The sequence below is a fragment of the Eretmochelys imbricata genome, chromosome 4 (assembly GCF_965152235.1).
Source record: "Eretmochelys imbricata isolate rEreImb1 chromosome 4, rEreImb1.hap1, whole genome shotgun sequence".
NCBI classification, from domain to species: domain Eukaryota; kingdom Metazoa; phylum Chordata; order Testudines; family Cheloniidae; genus Eretmochelys; species Eretmochelys imbricata.
In genome coordinates this window covers 73,386,454-73,407,284 of record NC_135575.1, presented here as the reverse complement: position 1 = coordinate 73,407,284, position 20,831 = coordinate 73,386,454, and positions in this window count along the sequence as shown.

Here is a 20,831-nt window from a genome sequence, read left to right as displayed (position 1 = left end):
TCAATGTAGGGAAGTGGGGAGAGCTTTCAGGGAGATGATTACAGCTCTGATTCTGAAAGAGGATCTATGGTAGCCCTGGAATTAGTTAAACAAGCCTAGGGACTACTGTAATTTATGCCATTTATGTATGGTCCCTAAGCATCACAGTGCTAAGGCTGAGATCATATTGGTGAATCTAGCCCATTGACTTCAATAGGAGCAGGAGAAAGTCTGCAAAAACTAAGGCCTATTAGGGAACAATCCTTCAGACCTGTCTGCATAATAAATGTGGTCTGACTGATGCTTTGTGCCTTTCATAACTGTAATGTGGTTTCATGAGTTCACAGAAGCGATGAAGAAAATCACGAGATGTGAATTCTTAACACCTGTTAAATCAATACAAGTGCATTGTGTAACACTAGGCATATGTGATTTTCCATTTGCATGACAAAAACTATGTGATTGATGTTTTCAGAAAACTGATTAATTGATACTGCTATGTCTCTGTGTGTGAGGGGCAATCCAGAAAGGAGAGGAGAGAGCAATGGACATGTAATTTAGCAATTACAAATCACAGAGCTGTATCTTGAAGGCCATAAGTAGATCTGTGCTCAGCTAGAAAAATGCAGACATGCAAACTATTTTTGGCCTAGTTATTACCACAATCCAGACCATGTCCCAAATTAATATGGATGTGGAAAGCCTTTCATATAAAAAGACGCCAGACTTGGAGGGTTTGATCTGATGGATGCCCTAGATATTCTACTGTGTGCAAATAATTGCACATATTTCTGGTTTATGCAGCTTTTCCCATTCAGATACACAGAGTCCTAACAACAAACGCCCAGCTTCAAAAATAACCAATTGAAGTTCGGTATGTGCATCCGTGAACCAATGTACCATTTATTCATGTAAAGTAAAAAAAGCATCCTACTTAACCTTGGAAATTTTCTCTACTGTGGCTGAACTATTGTAAGAATATATTTATTTCAAGTCTAGTGAAACTCCAGCTTTCCATTGCCTTATGTTCATTTATTATTACATTCCATAATCTACATTAAGTTTATGGCTCTTTCAGTACTACTGTGATAAATATTGGGTACAGAATAGTGAAATAGAAGGTAAAATTATCATTTGTAAGCTATCTGCTTTGCTATAATTACTTCCCTTAGGAGTACAACCTAGTCTTTTGTTACTTTGATAGCCGCTGTTATTTTCAAATGAAGCAGCAGAACAGCTAAAGAGATGGATGTGAAGAGCTTTTAATCACAGACATGACCATACCTAAAGTAGCAGCATACTACTTCATTAAAATAATGTATCTGCAGCTTCACAGCTAAGATGCATTTTAAAAAAATCATCTGTAAATTACTAGGAGTAGGAAAATCTGAAGAGTTCTGAATCAGATTTAGACAAAAAGAACTAAGACTGCAAGTCACAAATCATCATGGATTAATGATCACCTCAAAAGCAGTAGCAAAACTACAAAACAAAAACTCATTTTATTTTCTTTTCTCCTCCCTAATATAGAGAGTGCACATCTTTCAAAATTTCCACACAAAAGACTGGAGTGAAGGTAGCATGCAGCAGAATCAGTTGCCATTCTATCCCTTTCTCCCCCCCCACTGAACTCCGCAACTCCTGCAATGCCCTCTTTCTCAACCCCTGTACCACTTGACATAATATAACGATGATCAACAAGTGCATTACTTCATAACTTAGGTACTCTTTTATTTGGGCTTAGGGAAGGTTAGATTTCACACAACAGAAGTTTGGTACAGAGTAATTCCAATCTTCTGCCTGTGGGAGTAGTTAAGTTTGCTTTTCCCTTTTTATGATGCTGGAGATCATAAAAGGACAACAAAGCAGCTCTGAAGACAAACTATTCTAGATAAATATCAACCTCTCTCTTTAATCATATGGTCCTTTTTAAAACATTTATGAAGGAAAAAGATTGGTCCTAAAATCTAGAGTACACATGTAGCATCATCATTATATAGCCTTTCGGAAAGATGCAGGCACATAAGCAGAGGGGCTGTAAGTTAAAGGAGAGTATAATTGGAGCTCAGGGGTTTGATATCTCTGTTTTTCCTTGGAAATGAGGAATTGCATGCTTAATTATTTCAATAAATGGCTTAGTGTATTGAAATTTTAAAACACTAACTGTGTGCTCTAAATGATGTGAAGATAGGTGCTAAATAAATAAAATTAGCAATTTAAATAAATATTATTTGAGAAATAGCATGTAATAATATAATTAGAGACTGACGTAATATATATGCATAAGGTATCAGGATTTGCCATTTCCTGGCTTTTGTGTGCTTCATTGTGCAACCTTAACATTGTCTTAACTTAGGCCCAAATTCTCTGTTGGTGTTGATTTCAATGTTGTTTTGCTCTTTACACCAGACAATTGGTGAGGGGAAGATGGTTATTTTTTGTTTTTCTTTCATTCTATAAGATTACTACTTACAAAACGTGTTACTGGATGAGAAATCAATTATGTGACCAGATGGGCTTCTTCAGGATTTTCTTCAACACTGAGAGTGAAATCCTGGCCCCACTTAAGTCAATGGCAAAACTACATTATCTTCTGTGGGGCCAGGATTTTACTGTGAATGTGGCTGAAATCTATTCTTTCAGTCACTGAAGTAACATATTGTTCAGCAAGGGCACAAGTAATGATCAGCAACTCAAAAAAGTAGAATTTAAATGCCATGAATAAACAAAACAGTGCCACATGAAAGCCAGAAATACGACCACGGAGTCTTAAATTACTTAAATGATAAAACTAAATTTATTTGGGTCTATGGCATTCTAGTGGATGTCACCTACACAGGAGATGAGTATTTTTCATTTGCTATCTTCACTCCACTCCCCCATAATTAAGGGCCAGATTTGGATAAGCAGCACTTTACTCCATGATTAGTCCCATTAATTAACTTCAATGGAATAACTGTGGAGTAAAGTACTGTTCAGTGTGATTAAAAGGTATCAGAATCACAGCTCAAGCTGTGGGAATCTCCAGGACTCCATTTAGATTTATTTGGATCATAGAAGGTAGGGGCGTGTTATACATGTATAAACGTAACCTAATGAATATCACCAGAAAAAAAGATAATGTGAGAAGAGAGAACAGTTATTTAAACTTTTTCAACAGTGGAACATGGAAAGAGTGGAACATTATCTTGTCTGTTGATTCATATCAACAAGTGACCTTTATAGACTAAGAATTCTAAACTTTTGTTAGCAATGATTGCATCTAGCCAGATCCTTCAGTACGTTCCCTAACAAACCAGTTATATAGGGGGTAAAAAAGTACCTTATATCTAGTATATTTAAAGTACAATGTGTACCATGGACCAAGGATATTAAAATACCAATATTTGGCACATAGCAGTTACAGCTGTGTCAGTTCCAGGGTATTAGAGACAAGGTGGGTGAGGTAATAACTTCTGTTGATATGAGAGAGAAGCTTTCAAGCCATACAGAGCTCTTCTTCAGATCAATTGTGTGGCTTGAAAGCTTGTCTTTCACACCAACAGAAGTTGGCCCAATAAAAGATATTACCTCACCCACCTTTTCTCTCGCATATTTGGCACATGAATGAATGCACTCACATCCTGCTGAGGCACAGTGGCTGCACTGAAGAACTACAGCATCATGGTTAAGATGCTTACTTGAGAGGAATGATCATATGGTTAAGGTATCAGATTGTGGGTTTAAATCCTTGCTCTGTCACAAACTTATGTAACCTTGAACGAGTGTCTCTGTGCCTTAATTTCCCATCTGGGAAAAGGAAACACTAGTATTTCCTTATTCCCACTCAGTTTGTCTAATTAAACTGGGACCTCATCAGAGCAAGGACTGTCTCTTACTAAGCATATGTCTACACTGCAATCCAAGGTGTGATTGCAACACAGGGAGATGTACCCACAAAGCATAGCTAAAGAGAGCAGTGGGTGCAGCAGTAATGTCCTCAGGAGTACAAGCATGCTGGAAACCGTAAGTACATACTCATGCTGAAGCCTGTGTCACTGCATCTACTCTGCTACTTTTAGCCATGCTAGCACATGTATGTCTCCCCAGGCTGCAATTACACCTCCAGTTGCAGTGAAAACATTGTGACAGGTTGGATCACACAAACCTCCTTGGGGCTGCCAACTGGTGTGCCAAGACTACTTCTGCCCCTGCTTTCCCTGCCAGCTTGGGACTCCAGCACCCTGTCCTGCTGAGCCAAACATGCCCATCTGCTCCAGCACAGACCCAGGATCTGAACCACATGCCCCAAAGTTGCAGATTTAACTGAAAGCAACTTAAGAAGTGTTCCTGTCTTTAACACTCAGATGCCCAACTACCAAAGGGGTCCAAACTCCAAATAAATCTGTTTTACACTGTGTAAAGCTTATACAGGGTAAACTCATAAATTGTTCACCCTCTATAACACTGATAGAGAGGTATACACAGCTGTTTGCGCCCCCCCCAGGTATTAATACTTACTCTGGGTTAATTAATAAGTAAAAAGTTATTTTAATAAACACAGAAAGTAGGATTTAAGTGGTTCCAAGTAATAGCAGACAAAACAAAGTGAATTACCAAGCAAAATAAAATAGAACACACAAGTCTACGTCTAAGAAAACTGAATAGAGATAAAAACCTCACCCAGTAAGCTTCCTTTTACAGACTAGTCTCCTTCTAGTCTTGGTCCAGCAATCACTCACACCCCCCGTAGTTACTGACCTTTGTTCCAGTTTCTTTCAGGTATCCTTGAGGGTGGAGGGGCTATCTTTTCAGCAAGCTGAAGACCTAATGAAGGGGTCTCCCACGGGCTTAAATAGACTCCCTCTTGTGGGTGGAGACCCCCATCCTCTCTCCTATGCAAAATCCAGCTCCAAGATGGAGTTTTGGAGTCACATGGGCAAGTCACATGTCCATGCATGACTCAGTTTTTACAGGCAGCAGCCATTGCTTACATGCTACCTTGAACGTCCTCAGGTAGACTTCTTATGTGGATTGGAGCCTTACAAGATTCATTGTCCTTTAAGTGTTTCTTGATTGGGCACTTAATTTGCACATTCCTTTCTCAAGAAGCTGACCAAATGCTCTACTAAGACTACTTAGAAATCAAGCACGTACATAGCCAATATTCATAACTTCAAGTACAAAAATGATACATGCATACAAATAGGATTAATAGATTCAGTAGAACATAACCTTTACAGATATATGTTACATGGCATATGTAGCATAAAACATATTCTAGTTATGTCAGATATATATTCATAACCATATTTCCATGAAGCCTTATGGGGGGCACCGACACAAACATAACTTAAGTGTGTGTGTAAAAAAAACCAAAAAATCCAAGCCTAGCAGGGGCCCTATTGGTCGTACTATAATAAATAACAATGAAGACAGTTTGCGTTATGATGCTTGGAATTTTTTATTTCCAAAAATTAAATTAAGCTCTAAACTGGAGCGCTCAATCCAGAGTTTTCCATTAAAGTAAATGGAAAATCTCCTATCATCATCATCATCTTCCATTTAAGGGCCCATAGTCAATGAATGCTGGTATTCTGCCTAACCCTTTTGAGGGTGTTTGTGAAGTAGACTTGGATCCAGGACATTTTAATATTATAGATTTACTAGCTTGCTTGTGTAGTTGACAGGTTGTGTTTGCCTTAACTTTTAAAAAAATATGAACACTGAAGAAAAGAGAATTCTTTCCTAAAATCCACCAAAGAGCTAGCCAGGACTGTTCAGCAGTGGTGTGACAATATAAATTAATGATCTGTAAAGACCTTTCTCCCAGTTCAAGTGTAAACTTCAACACAGCTCAAGTTAAAAATGGGTCATTAAAATTTTTCATTTTAAAACCTTTGTCTATGTAGCGCTGAATAGAATTGCTCAGATTTTCACAGTGTTGGAGCGGTGCAGGGACAATACTTCCTGTAACAGTGATTCTGGAAAGCTTGCTGTACTTTCTAGTCAACTGTGAGCTTATTCCTTGTGAGGCCAGAGAGAACAGGGGACGGGGAACAATTAAACTCTGAGCACACTTAACACTTCTATTTAGGTATAACAAATTTAAAATCACCAGGGACAATGAAAACTGGCAGCCTACAAAAGGACTTAAACTACAGAACCTGCCAAAATATAAAGAAATCAAGATGCAAGGGTCTGGGGGGGCTTTTGGGGGGTTTTTTTGGTCTTGAAGCAAATTATGACTAACACATATTGACTCTGGCACTTTTATTAAGTGCTTTACATTAAGGTCAGGGAAATTCTGCAGTTGCCAGATAGGCATTCATGTACTACAGTTATTAGTAATATTTTTTGTTGTTTTTAAGCAGACTCAGATTTATGAGCAGCTGCAGCTCAGTTCATGTATCAGCTCTTTGACAACTGAGTTTATTAGGACGGGAATGTGAAAAACTGCTACAACTTTGCTTTAATCCACATAAATCCAAAATAATTTTTTAGTTAGAGGAATAGCTTGAGTTCTATACTATGATTTTGGATCCTGTTCTCATGGAAGTTTATAGCAAAACTACCACTGACTTCAATGGGAACATGGTCGAGCTAAGTGACCCTGTTCTCAAACAATTTCCCCCCATCACTTTACTTTTTCTAGACCCCCCAGTCTTGATGGGCAAAAAGGATTGTGTTTTTCAATCACATTAGCTCAACTGAGTGAGTTTAATATAATTTAAAAGCAGAAGCAGTTAAGAAGTTAAGTTAAGAAGCAGATTCGCATGTCTAAAACCATGTCAGCCAATCATGTTGTAGCCTAGTGAGGAGCCTATTAAATTATATTTAGCTAATTTAATTCAGCTAATCTGACTAAAAAACATACCTATATACCTGTGAAGACATACCCTAACTGTTAAGTCAAGTGACATGTCATGGCAATAAGTTGAAGGAGATGGAGTGACAGAAACACTGCTTCAAAATTATTCCAAGCTGCTCCTTTAACATACACTTTTAATCAACATTTCACAACCTTATGAAATACACAACAGGCAGAATGTAGCTATCACAGGTGACCAAGGAACAGTAAAACCCTCAGCAGGAGAGAAGGTCCCATATCAGAATAGTCACTCTGCCTCATGAATGACGCACTACTTTTGGTGAAAGCCGATAACCTGAACTCCGAATACTGTGGGGTGAATGTTTGCTACACCAAACATAACATGCACACACAAAAAACCCCTCATGACAGAGATTTTATCATACAACATCTTAACAGTCCCATAGAACCACCAGGAGCAGCATCTGAGGAATGACACACCTTTCGGAAATAGGAGATGAACAGAGATAAGAACTTCATTTTGTGTTACTAACTGTACAGGATGAAGCCACCCTATAACTACCTGCTGCAGGTCTCTTGTGCCTTCCTCTGAAGCATCTGGTACTGGCTACTATCAAAGACAGGATACTGGGCTAGATGGAGCACAGGTCTGATCCAGTCAGGCAGTTCCTGCGTTCCAATTAAGTTAACAATCTCATTGAGGTATGTGGGTAAAGGGAATCCTTCCTCCCCTCTCTAAATGCTTTTTTTGCTGGGGTGAGATTCCCGTGGGATTAGGGTTACTAGTTATGGCCTCCCTTTCAGCCTGTTTTGGGTCAGTAACAACCTCCCTGACTTCCCAACCTCAATGATTACATGAGGTTCAATTGAGTCAGGTGGGGCTTCCCTCTCATGAGGGTAGGTGAGAGATTAGGATTTAGGAAGGAGGATCTGGTGTGTGGGTGTAGGCGTGGGGTGGGGGCTAGAGATGAGTAGGCAATGTGTACCTGGTACTAGATGCAGTGCAGTCCAGTGGATGGGGCAGGTGACTAGGAGTCAGGGGAGCTGGAGTATATTCCCAGCTCTGCTATGGACTCACTGGGTGACCTTGTACTAGATCACTACACCTCTATGTGCCTGTTTCTTCATTCACTGTTTGTCTCTTTACAGCATAAGCTATTCAGGGCAGGAACTGTCTCTTGCTATGTATCTGTATAGTACCTACCACAGTGTGGCTCAAAAGTCTCAGGTGCTACTATAATACAATAACATTGTAGCAGTGAAAACTCTCAGGATGTAGTGAATGCAGTTTAGGGTTCATGGGCTGGAAAGCACAGGAATATTTTTGTCCTATCTCTAGTCATTACGAAAAAGACAAATAGTCTTTCAGTGTACAGCTTTTCCTTCATTATGGCCCATTGGTCATGACTGATGTTGCTTTAAGGAAAACAGTTAAGCAGTTTAACCTCAAGGCATCACAAAAAGTTACTTCCTAAGAGGATGCAAATAAAGTGCTTCTTATTTTCATGCTAAAAAGAACAGGAAGAAGAAAGAGTAGAGACTAATTCTGCTAATTCAATCCAAAACACAAAAGCATGATACATATTTACATGCTTAAAGAGTTTCCTTCAGCGCCCTCACTGCAAAACAGGCCTGAAAGCTGACACTGTATTTTATAGTATATACACACACATTACACATTCCTACTGACATAATTCAGCATTGCAGATTAAGGGAGACACAGGGTTATGAATACATATACCCTCAATAGTAAGGATAAATATATTATCTCAAGCTTTATTGTGATCATTCCCGTTGTAACATTCTTTAAACAGCTGCTAACAACATTTTATAGTTCAGTCTATCTTTCAGTACTTTTTTTTTACTAAAGTATATTCTATTTTAAAGGTAAAAATCTACTATACTAGTTCTTTAAATTGATTTTTATTATCTTCCCACCAAACTATGTATTTGGTGGTTGATTCTCCCCTTGGCCCAGCATCCCTACCATACAATAAAAAGCAAGAAAATAATTCACTTTTCATTGTAAACTTTTTACATTTATATATATATATATATATATATATATATGAAACAAATGAGCAAACTTGTACATCTTATCCAGGCTGTGTACACTTTGGAGTTTCTCAGCATGAAGGCTATTTGTTTATAGCTTTGAAGACTGCTGAACCCATCATACTCTTTCGTACAACATGACCTCCAGTGCTCCAGTTGCACAAGATACTAGATACAGTAGTACTGTACTGGGTGAGGAAAACTTAGAGGCATTCAGTGAAAAATTAGCTCAAGATGCATGAAGTAAACAACAATTTAAAATATCTATAAATAGACAGCTGGCTAATAGTTATTACATTCAATAATTTAGCATGATATGCATGACGGCTTCGACCTCCAAAATAATTTAGCGCCTTGAGCTGCGATTAAATGCAGAACATTAATTTTTCCCTCTAGTTGTCAAGCCAACCAAGAGGCCCGTCAAATCCATTTAAATAAAGCCTGCATCATGTAATAATATTAAAGGGAATAAAATATTAATATGGCCATGTAATAGAACATTGGCCAGAAGAGCTGCAGTAAAGGACTTTTAATTTATTACAGTGACAATCTGTCTTTATGGTGAAGGTAGCATTTTAAGGTCCACTTAAGGAATATTTTGAGGTTTATGTCTTGGGCTCATTTATAAAATGTTACTGGTTTTTAGCTGCTGAGCATATTTAGCATGGTCATGGGAGCCATAATTTCCTTTATAATTTATCGCTACCAATTTAGAGAAAAACTATTGAGCAAAATTCCTCACTGGTCTAAACAGGGGCCAGTCCAGCAACATAAATATAGCTATAGCCATTTATGGCCAATAGCAAATTTGGTCCCCAAAATTTAAGAAATTTAATTCCCAAACCTGAGCCATTCTTTTTAGTGACAAATCTGAGGAACTGTCCCAGACTGAGGTGTCATTAGAGGTGGTTTTGGAACAAACTGAAAAATTAAACAGTAATAAGCCACCAGGACCAGATGGTATTCACCCAAGAGTTCTGAAGGAACTCAAATGTGAAATTGCAGAACTGCTAACTGTTGTCTGTAACCTATCATTTAAATCAGCTTCTGTACCAGATGACTCGAGGATAGCTAATGTGACGCCAATTTATAAAAAAGGCTCCAGAGGCAATCCTGGCAATGACAAGCCAGTAAACCTAACTTCAGTACTGGGAAAACTGGTTGAAATTATAGTAAAGGACTGAATTATCAGACACATAGATTAACATGATTTTTTGGGGAAGAGTCAATTCAGGTTTTGTAAATGGAAATCATGCCTCACCAATCTACTAGAATTCTTTGAGGGGGTCAAAAAGCGTGTGGACAAGGGGGATCCAGTGGCTATAGTGTACTTAGATTTTCAGAAAGCCTTTGACAAGGTCCTTCATCAAATGCTCTTAAGCAAAGTAAACTGTCATGGGAGAAGAGGGAAGGTTCTCTCATGGATCAGCAACTAGCTAAAAAGATAGGGAACAAAGCGTAGGAATAAATGGTCAGTTTTCAGAATGGAGAGAGGTAAATAGTACGTCCCCCAAGGGTCTGTACTGGGTCCAATACTGTTCAACATAATCATAAATGATCTGGAAAAAGGGATGAACAATGAGGTGACCAAATTTGCAGATGATACAAAACTATTCAAGATAGTTAAGTCCAAAGCAGACTGCAAAGAGCTACAAAAGGATCTCACACAACGTGGTGACTGGGCAATAAAACGGCAGATGAAATTTAATGTTGATAATTGCAAAGTAATGCACATTGGAAAACATAATCCATTGGAAAACATAAATATAAAATGATGGGGTCTAAATTAGCTGTTACCACTCAAGAAAGAGATCTTGAGGAGTCACGTGGATAGTTCACTGAAATCATCCACTCAATGTGCAGTGGCAGTCAGAAAAGCTAATTATGTTGGGAATCATTACGAAAGGGATAGATTATAAAACCGAAAATATCGTATTGCCTGTATATAAATCCATGGTACACCAACATTGAATACTGCATGCAGATCAGGTCACTCCATCTCAGAAAAGATATAATGGAATTGGAGAAGGTACAGAAAAGGGCAACAAAAATGATTAGGGGTACGGAACAGCTTCCATATGAGGAGAGATTAATAAGACTGGGACTTTTCAGCTTAGAAAAGAGACTACTAAGGGAGGAGAATAATACAGAGGTCTATACAATCATGACTGGTGTGGAGAAAGTAAATAAGGAATTGTTATTTACTCCTTCACATAACACAAGAACTAGGGGTCACCAAATGAAATTAATAGGCAGCAGGTTTAAAACAGACAAAAGGAAGTATTTCTTCACACAACACACAGTCAACCTGTGGAACTCCTTGCCAGAGGATGCTGTGAAGCCCAAGACTGTAACATGGTTCAAAAAAGAACTAGATAAGTTCTTAGAGGATAGTCCATCCATGGCTATTAGCGAGGGCAGGGATGCAAAACCATGCTCTGAAGTATCCCTAGCCTCTGTTTGCCAAAAACTGGGAATGGGCAACAGGGGATGGATCACTTGATGATTACCTGTTCTATCCATTCCCTCTGGGGCACCTGGAATTGGCCACTGTTGGAAGACAGGATACCGGGATAGATGGACCATTGGTCTGACCCAGTATGGCCGTTCTTATGTTCTTAAATATGATGCAAAAATGTTAAGGATTGTACCATAAATGTGTGTGTCACAGTACATTTATACAGCCAAAAAAAAAAAACTCAGCAGGGATGCTTAGGGTATGTCTACACTAATTAGATATATAAATATGTAATTAAACACCTGCAGCTGGCCTGTACCAGCTGACTTGGGCTCATGGGGCTCGGGCTCAGGCTCAGGGGCAGTTTAATTGCGGTATAAACATTCCAGGTTGGGCTGCAGCCCAAGCTCTGTGACCCTCACGCTGTTCTAGAGCCCAGACTCCAGGCTGAGTCTGGAGATCTACACCGCATTTATACAGCCCTGCAGCCACAGCCCCGCAAGCCTGAATTAGCTGGCACAAGCCAGCCGTGGGTTTTTAATTACAGTGTAAACCTACCCTCAAGAGCCCAGGTCAACTGACTCAGTCTTGCAGGGCTCATGCTTCAGGGCTGAAAATAGCAGTGTAGATGTTTGAGATCAGGCTGGAGTCCAGGCTCTGAAAGCTGGGGAGGGTCTTGGAGCATGGGCTCCAGCTTGAGCCCAAATATCTACACAACTATTTTTAGCCCTGCAGCGCAGGCCCCAGGAGCCTCAGTCAGTTGACCTGTGCTGCCACTGGGGTTTTGGTTTGGGGGTTTTTTGCTGTTGAGATGTACCCTTTAAAAAAAAAAAAAAAGACAAGTTGACAACAAACTACTGTAAGTATTTTGGCTGAGAGATCTTCAAAACAGTTTTTATAGCTGTGGGTAGAAAAACAGAACAAGTAGAGGAGGGGCCAAAGGAAAAGAAGGCAGAAAGCAAATGAACACAGCAACTGTGCATGACATTTCACTTTCTATTTATTTTACTGTCAAAATAAAGGCCTCAATCCTGCTAATTTATGCCTATGCTTAATTTAGGTCTTCAGTGGGACCACTCAACATGCATAAAGTTAAACATGCATGAAAGTCTCAAAGGCAAGACTGGGGCTATGTATAAGCATTTGTGTATAGCATTTGGTATCTCAAATGTAAGAACGTTATGAAGCTGAATGGATCTATGTATTTCACAGATCTTTTCTAAATTCTTTAACTTGTTTAGGTACAAATTTTTTGGAAGCTTTGGTCTCTCAATAAAAACCATAGACTTTCTAAAACAGAGTCAAGACACCATTAGCCTCAGTTACCAAGGCCTCAGTCCCTCACATTGAAGTAAGTGGGAGTGCTCCTATTGGCTCAATGAAAGTAGGAACAGGCCCTATCTGGCCATATATTCCTGCATAAACATTGTTCTTTTACTCACTGTCAAACATGTTTTATTGGAACAATACCCATATCAGCGTAAACTCATATAGGAATCAATATCTCATTTCCAATGAGACCTTAAAGAAGATTGAACACTAGGGCCCCAATCTCGCAAGACCTAAAAAACATGCTTACCTTTATGCAAGTGAGTATTCACACTGAAGTCAATGTGCATAAAATTAAGTACAGGTGTAAGTGTTTGCAGGACACGGCCTAAGGGTGAAATACATCCCTGTAGAAGACCTATGGGAGGCCCTTTTTCATGCAGTGACCCTTTGTGGTAATGGGGGCAGGGAGGGGAAGGACACAGGAGAAAGACATGCAGAGAAGCCACAGCACTCTATACTCACACCAAAAGATAGATACTGCATCAGCTCCAGATAGGCCAACACAGAGTTCAGGATGGAAACAGGTTTCAGAAGAAGTGCTGGATACTAATTTTTTTTTTAACAGATTCATTTACTTTCCATCCAAGTGTAGGGGACCCCAAAGGGTAATGGACATTATTCCAGCTCAGAGACAAACTGCAATCCTAGTGGAGCTTCACTACCAGCCATATGATCTAGCCACAGATTGGAGCACGGGGGGGAATTTCACTTTCTCCATGAAGTTCCCCGCACAAAGCCTGTGTAAGTGAGCTTTGCAAACCAATGGGTAAATTAAAAATTATTAAACCAAAGCACTAGATTCCCTAACATTCCCTACACAGAGCAACCATTCAGTAAGAGTTAGATCAGCCTTTAAATGTCAGGTACTAAAGCTGTAGGTTTGACTACTCAAAGTGAGCTGGATAATTGACAAAAATGTTCTCAATGACCACTCGTGGTTAAATGAGTTATAAAATCTGGGAGAACAGTAGATAACGCTGCATGTTCTAGAGAGTTTAAAACAAATTTAATTGACACTGTTTTTGTTGTGGAAATCCAGTGCATGAGTTCAGTGCAGTCTATTGCTACAGTCTGGGGCTTTTGATACTCTAGGAGAAAGAAAATAAAAAGTAGGCAATGTCACTTATGTCTGTAGTGACTGCTTTGAGCCACATTTTAATTCCTACAGAATGAGGTCCCTGCACAAACTAGTCTGATTGAACACTACTTAGTTCTACAACCCTAAAGAAGCTGTAGCTTTAATTAGAGAAAAATATCAAAAGAAAGTAAATTTAGCCCATCGGAATCCCCAACCTACTTTTGGGTCTGCACTGTAGAGAGTGAACGCTAAACCTGGCAACCTATCAGAGGAGTGGGCACAGTGCAGGTACATTGGTGTGAGGAGAAATCCTGCCCCCCAGATTGCAAGAAGCTGCAGAGTTCCTCCACAGGGGCTACTGCAGTTTAATTTGTTTGAGTAGCCTATATCGTCACTTACAGAGCACCCCTGCTGGGGAACTGGAGGATCCACATAGCAGCAGATTCTATACCCCCATTTCTCTCTTCCCCAGTTCCATCCATACTCCCTGTGTACTGCCACTCAAGGAGCCCGCAAGGACCGGGCTCTGTGTCATGCAGGAAGTGCATTATCCCAGAGTGGCCACCCTACTTCCTGTCCTTTGCATACTGAAGCTACCTTGGTTTCTTTGCCAAAGGATCCTCTATAGCTGTGGAGTCAGGTTCAGGCTTTGCCCGAGTGTAACAAGGAAAAAGCTCAACTTAGCCAAGACTTTGAAGGCAATGGTCTAATGGAGGAAGAGGAAAAATAGCCACCCAATACACTGTTGTAATGGGAGTCAAAGGAATATAGCTTGTGATTATTAAGAAGCATTTCTGAAGTTACAAAATAGTATTTCAGCAGAGGACACATGGGTGCTTACAGAACGTAGACTGAAACTAAACAATCCATTTGTCAAAGCAATTGCAGTTCCCATTTCAAGGTTGATGAAACAAGAATAAATATTGAGCAAAGGAAGTTAATCTGTAGCTAAAACTCAAATAAAAAATTCTTTTAAAAATCCGCAGGGACCTGTTGGATCTTGCTGGTTTCTCTATCTGCCCTTAATGTTCAAATTTTATTAATTTATTTTACATGCTGTATATTTTTGATGCCCATTTGTATTTTCCACATTTCTTTTTACAATTACTTGTGCCTTTTGCACTCTGAAATTATAGGAATAATTGAATATACAAGAGCGATTGCTATCGTTTGATATCAGCCATGCAAAGAGGGATTTTTTTAAAAAATGTTAATATTTCAGGAAAAATTGCAGTAATCCACCTGAAAACTAAGGTGGAAAAATCATCCCTGTGTAAAGTTTTAGAAATATTCAGAACACAAGTTTGTTGAGAGGGAAGAAACAGAACTTTTATAAACTGCATAAGTTTACACTAAGACTGCTCAAGCATGTGGATATAGCTAGTTCAGAGGAATGACGCTTTAGCATAATCACTTCTACATAATCACTTCTACTTGTAACATGATACCAGTCTGTATAGCTTCCTTTTTTTGCAGTTTTATATTTTCCATAACACAACACTTTCAACTGTTCAATACCTTTTAGAACACTTTTCAAAATCACTTAACCAATTTTGGTTTATTTCGGTTTTGTCTGTATGTAGCTGGGATTTTTTTTCAAATCCAGTCCATTTATGTTGTGGCATTAGCCTGGTAGCACTTAGACATGGCAGCTTCTGCAATGCAATTGTCCCTAAGGGTATGTCTACTCTGCAGCTTAAAGCTTGCGGCTGGCTTGTGCCAGTGACTCGGGCTCATGGAGCTTCCGCTAAGTAGCTGTTTAATTCTGGTGTAGACACTCGGGTTTGGGCTGGAGCTTAGGCTTTAAGACCCTGCGAGATGGGAGGGTCCCAGAGCCTGGGCTGTAGCCCGAGCCCAAAAGTCTACATGGCTAGCTAAACAGCCCCAGAGCCCGTGTCCCACAAGCCTGAGTCAGCTGGCACAGGCCAGCCGTAGCTGTCTAATTGCAATGTAGACATCAGTCCAGGGTTTGAATAGTAGACTACAACGGCCATCAGAGCACTTATGGAGTTACACTGCTGCTGTGAAGAGGAGTCTGCTCCTGGGGATGGACTCTGCTGCTGAATGGGCACTCCACTTACCCACAAATACTGCTCTGAACCTCAATGGTTTGAGACTGACCCACAACACTACACTCTGCCATAGCCCTGATTCAGGAAGATACATGATTAGTGTTATGCATGTGTTTAAGTGACTACCCCTGGTTAAAGCCACATATATATTTAAGTACTTCTTGAAATGAGACCAGGTTTAGCAATCAGATGGAACCAGGTACCAGATATTTTCATAACCCACATACACTGATACTGAAGGCACATTAACCTAGGGTCCTCTATCATCCTCTAGTGGCTGCCTTTTTGGGTAGAAGTTATAATTCACCTGGGACTTTTCAGAACTAAAAGGATTGTCCCAAAATCCTGGCCAGAAGCCACTCTTTCACCAAAACAGGTTATAATATTCAGAGGTGCTTATGAGCCACTAAATGCATTATTAGGCCTCTTTCTACAGTTAATCATTAGCTTTATATACATACGTCTTTGGACATTTTTGGAAGGTGCTAAGTAAAGGCCAAATTCTATTGTATATCCACTTAAGAATTCATGTGTTTAGCCTTTTCTTGAACTACTATTTCTGATGATCTGAACCTAGTCTGCTCCATGTACTTTTAAAAGAAATGCTTCTCACTTTTTTAAGGGATATACAGTATAGTTTTTGCCGTCAAAATCCCAGTCATGAGTTTTTCATGAGGACATCTATTAGGTTGAAAACCTCTTCCCAAAATAAACCTTAACATCATTTCCTCTTGTAGCCTAAGTTAATTACTCTGGTATCAGATGTGCATTCCTGGGCACCAGTAGACTGACATTGGTTCATGTTAATTTATTCAAGATGAACAGCTACATTGATTAGACAGTTCTGAAGCACTAGGTTTTGATGCTTTTTGCCAACTGCTCTGTTTTAATTTCAGTGCAGGTAATGACAGAAAGAAGAGACAGAATATTCTCTTACTTCACCTCAGTAAAAAGCACTAACCCTACTGTCAGAGTTCAGAGCAATTACATCTGTATTCCCACTCCATGGTCCAGCAAGCACACCCACATTTAGGGTCCCAGCTCCTCAGCCATCACGTCTCTTAGGTAGAGACTCATGTCTGTCTCTCACATGACCAGGGTTTTTCTAGCTTCCTACCTATACTGAATTCCCCAGCAAGTCAGACTGCCTTAACTTCAGAGTCTATAAACAGCATAATTGCCTACAGTAATAAGGTGTTGTGCAGCTTTTCCTAAGCAAGCATATTTATTCTTAAGGTGAAAGCATTATTGAGAAAATTTATTTGAAAAAAACACATTAAAAATACTACATGAATGCTAATAAGTTTACCAGAGATCACCCCAACTCCAAGCAGGGCTCTGACAGATGATCAATCCTTCAAACTCCACCAAGGGGTTTTCTGTGGTCACTAGTTCCTAACAGCTGTTAGCTCAGAACAAGCACACCCATTAATCTGTGAGACACTCTCCTTTATACAGTTTGGGCCTCTGACCTTGTCCTCATGTAACACATGATCAGTCTACAAAGGTCCCCTCCTCACGATGAAGCGTCAAAAAGCTGAGTTCTCACATAACTGGAGGGGGTACATTTGCATACCCCTCCCCATACAAATTTCCTGGGAAACCCACTTAACTTTAAAAGTTAATTCATGTCTGGCACGTTTAATAAATAAATAAATAAATAAAAATAAGAGTCCTCTGAAGCTCACAACATTTCCCAGGGTTTACGTTAGTCATGCCACCCACTTAGTGACATTACATGCAATCCCACTGTATTGCATAAACATTTGCATTTTTAATACAATGAACTCCTAAAATACTTAAACTTAATTCAATAAAGTTTGTCCAGGATATTGCAGAAAATTGCCCTGTCATGAAGCCAATTAGGAAATGGCTTTAATTTGTGCACTGCAATAAAGTACATGGTAGACACTGGTTTCTTAAGTTTTAATATTGTTAAAAAGTTACCTTACTTTGACTATAACATTTTAATACAAATATGTTAAAGCATTGTTAATTTTCCATGATTAAAATGCCAAAAATTCTGGAAATGCCAAAGTTAGGATTCTAATTTCACCATTTACTTTGCTGTGTTGCACATGCTACGTGGTTTATAAATCAAATTTTTCAAAACACACTTAAGTCAATGCTAACTGTCCCCAATAAAGTCAATTGTAAAAGTTGTCAGGGCAAAGTTGAGTGGAAAATCCCACCTATAGAGTACATTTCATAATATTAAAGATACACGCTTAACCAGAGAGAAAGGAATACAAATTACTACATATACCAACATGGCATAGTTACTGTTTCTATTGAAACTATTTAATTTCCTGACCATTGTAATTTTAACTGCGCAGCCTCAATACATTAGCATTTTTTGCATTTAATTTCCTTATTTTTTAAAATAGACTAAAAGAAAAATAAGAAATTGTCAATGTTTAATAATGCTAGAACTTAAATGGTCCTAAATCGATTCTGACGTTAACACTCCATTGCAGTGAATGAGGTATAGAAGCAGTATTTTTTCAAATGACTTTTACCTTGTGATGGCTTTACATTCAAAAAAAGAGAAATATTAACATCTTTTAATCAGTGAAAGTTTAGAACTTGCAGAATATAGAAGTCTGCAGCAAAAATTATAAAATAGATGCTAAAAAAATATTTTAGCCCATACCGACAAGGTTTTTCCTGTCCTAGAAATCAAAGACCTAATTTTTGTCTTAATTTATACCAGTGTATATCAGGAGGAGCACCAGTGTAGTCAATGGTGAGATTAAAATCAGACTAAGCATGAAATATTTCATCTTAACTCACCATATGGATGGTTACGAGCAGGCAAAAACAGGGAGCTATAATGAAAACAGTTTTGCAACCTTAACTGAAATAAAAGGGCCTGATCCTGCATTCATTACTTGGCAAATAGCCCACTAAAAGCAATGGGGCTTTTTGCCTGAGTAAGGACTCTACAATTCATCCCCTTGCCACCAAAATCAGCATTTTGAAAAGTGATGTTACCTTGGTTTGCACCTGCCAGCTGACATGGGGAAAATGCCAAGGAGATGAACTACTAACTTTTGGATTTGAGCTCCAGACAGGATGATATGGTGTATGGGCAGCTTCAGTATAACAGGAGAAGTCCCATGAGCAAACAGAAACAGAAAAGGATCCCATGGTCATTGACTGGACACACAATCTGATAAAACTAGTTAACTGTTTCAGCTAATTACTGACTTTGGAAACAGTAATGCAGAAACATACAACAACATTACTCTTTAGAAAAATAGTCTGCACATACAGCATGATTGTTCAAGAGAACATGCCTCAAAAGATTTCAGAGTGATTTCCAATGCTGCCATTTGGACCATAAATTCTAAGTACAATTCACAGCAGCAAATATGTGGATTGCTCCTTAGAATGGTCTTTCTTGGAGAAGAAACCTGAAAGGGAATTTGGTTTATGCTGGTGTTTCCATCTGAATATTTGTCTGTCATTGACAGATATTTGGATAGACTTATAATGGCCTTACTGTCTCATTACAGCCATGGACCATATCTTGAAGAGCAAAGGAAAAAAGAAAGTGAATGAAAAAAATGAATGAAGGCAGAAATAGCAACTGAATAGTTAATATTTCAATGTGGCAGCCAAAAGCTAGTAGCAGTCAAGCTTAGACTACAGCATGAAACAAATCTAGCTGTATAAAATATCCATAACAGTTTTAGACTTACAAAACTCTTTAAAATTAACCACTAGGAAGCTAATGAGTGACACTTTTGTGTATCCAGTATCCACTTTCAGTTTGTAGAGTGAATGTTTAAAATGTCTCCGGTCTTGTCAACTGATCAGATGATTGTTAATTTGTTCTTAAATGTCATACAAAATGAAAACAATATTATTAAATAAGACATTAACTATGTGATAGATAAGCCACAGTTATGAGGGTTACACTTCAGCTACAAAAAAATACTTGCTGCGGCATCATTATAGTTAATATTCTGCTGTCACTACAAAGGGATTTATGTACATAACTATCCATGCATCAAGATGAGAATATATGGTACCTCTAACGGTAGAATTTAAAACCACAAAAGCAAGGAAATTCAGAATTATGGACGAAAATCCAATTAGAGACACAGACCTTATTACTCAGGGAAAAGAGTAATAAGGGGGGGAGTCTATCATAATACAAATAATAAAGAACAATAATATTCTGACGGGGGTTCTTTAGTGTAGGAATGTTCCTGCAGCAGCTCCTGCCTCTACTCCTGTTCTTATAGGTTCATACGTTCCAAGGCCAGAAGGGATATCTGTGACCATCTAGTCTCACCTCCTGTATAACCCAGGCCATGGAACTTTTGACAAATAACTCCTGTTTAAACTAGAATATCTTTGGGGAAAACATCCAATCTTGATTTCAGATTGTCCATCACTGACCACTCTCCAACCTTTGGTAAATTGTTCCAATAGTTAATTAACCTCCCTATTAAAATTTTGCAATATTATTCGCAGTCTCAATTTGTCTAACTTCAACTTCCACCCATTGGATCATGTTATACCTTTGTCTTCTAGAGTTAAGAGCCCATCATCAAATATTTGATCCCCACCTAGGCCTCTTATAAACTATAATGAAGTCATTCCTTAACCTTCTCCTTGTTAAGCTAAATAGATTAAGACTCCTCAAGTCTCTCACTACAAGGTATGTTTTCCAGACCTTTAATAATTCATATAGCTCCTCTCTGAACTCTCCCATTTATCAACGTTCTTCTTGAAATGTTGACATTAGATCTGGACACACTATTCCAGCAGCAATTGCATCAGTGCCAAATACAGAGGTCGTATAACCTCTCTACTCCTACTCAAGATTCCCCTGTTTATGTATCCAAGGATAATATCCCTTTTGTCCACAGCATTGTGCTGGGAGCTCATATTCAGCTCATTATGCACTATGATAACTAACCCCAAATCTTTTTCAGAGTCACATTTTCTCAGGGTACAGTCTCCCATCCTGTAAGTACATTCTTTGTTCCTAGATGTATAGCTTTACATTCAGACACATTCAAATGCATATTG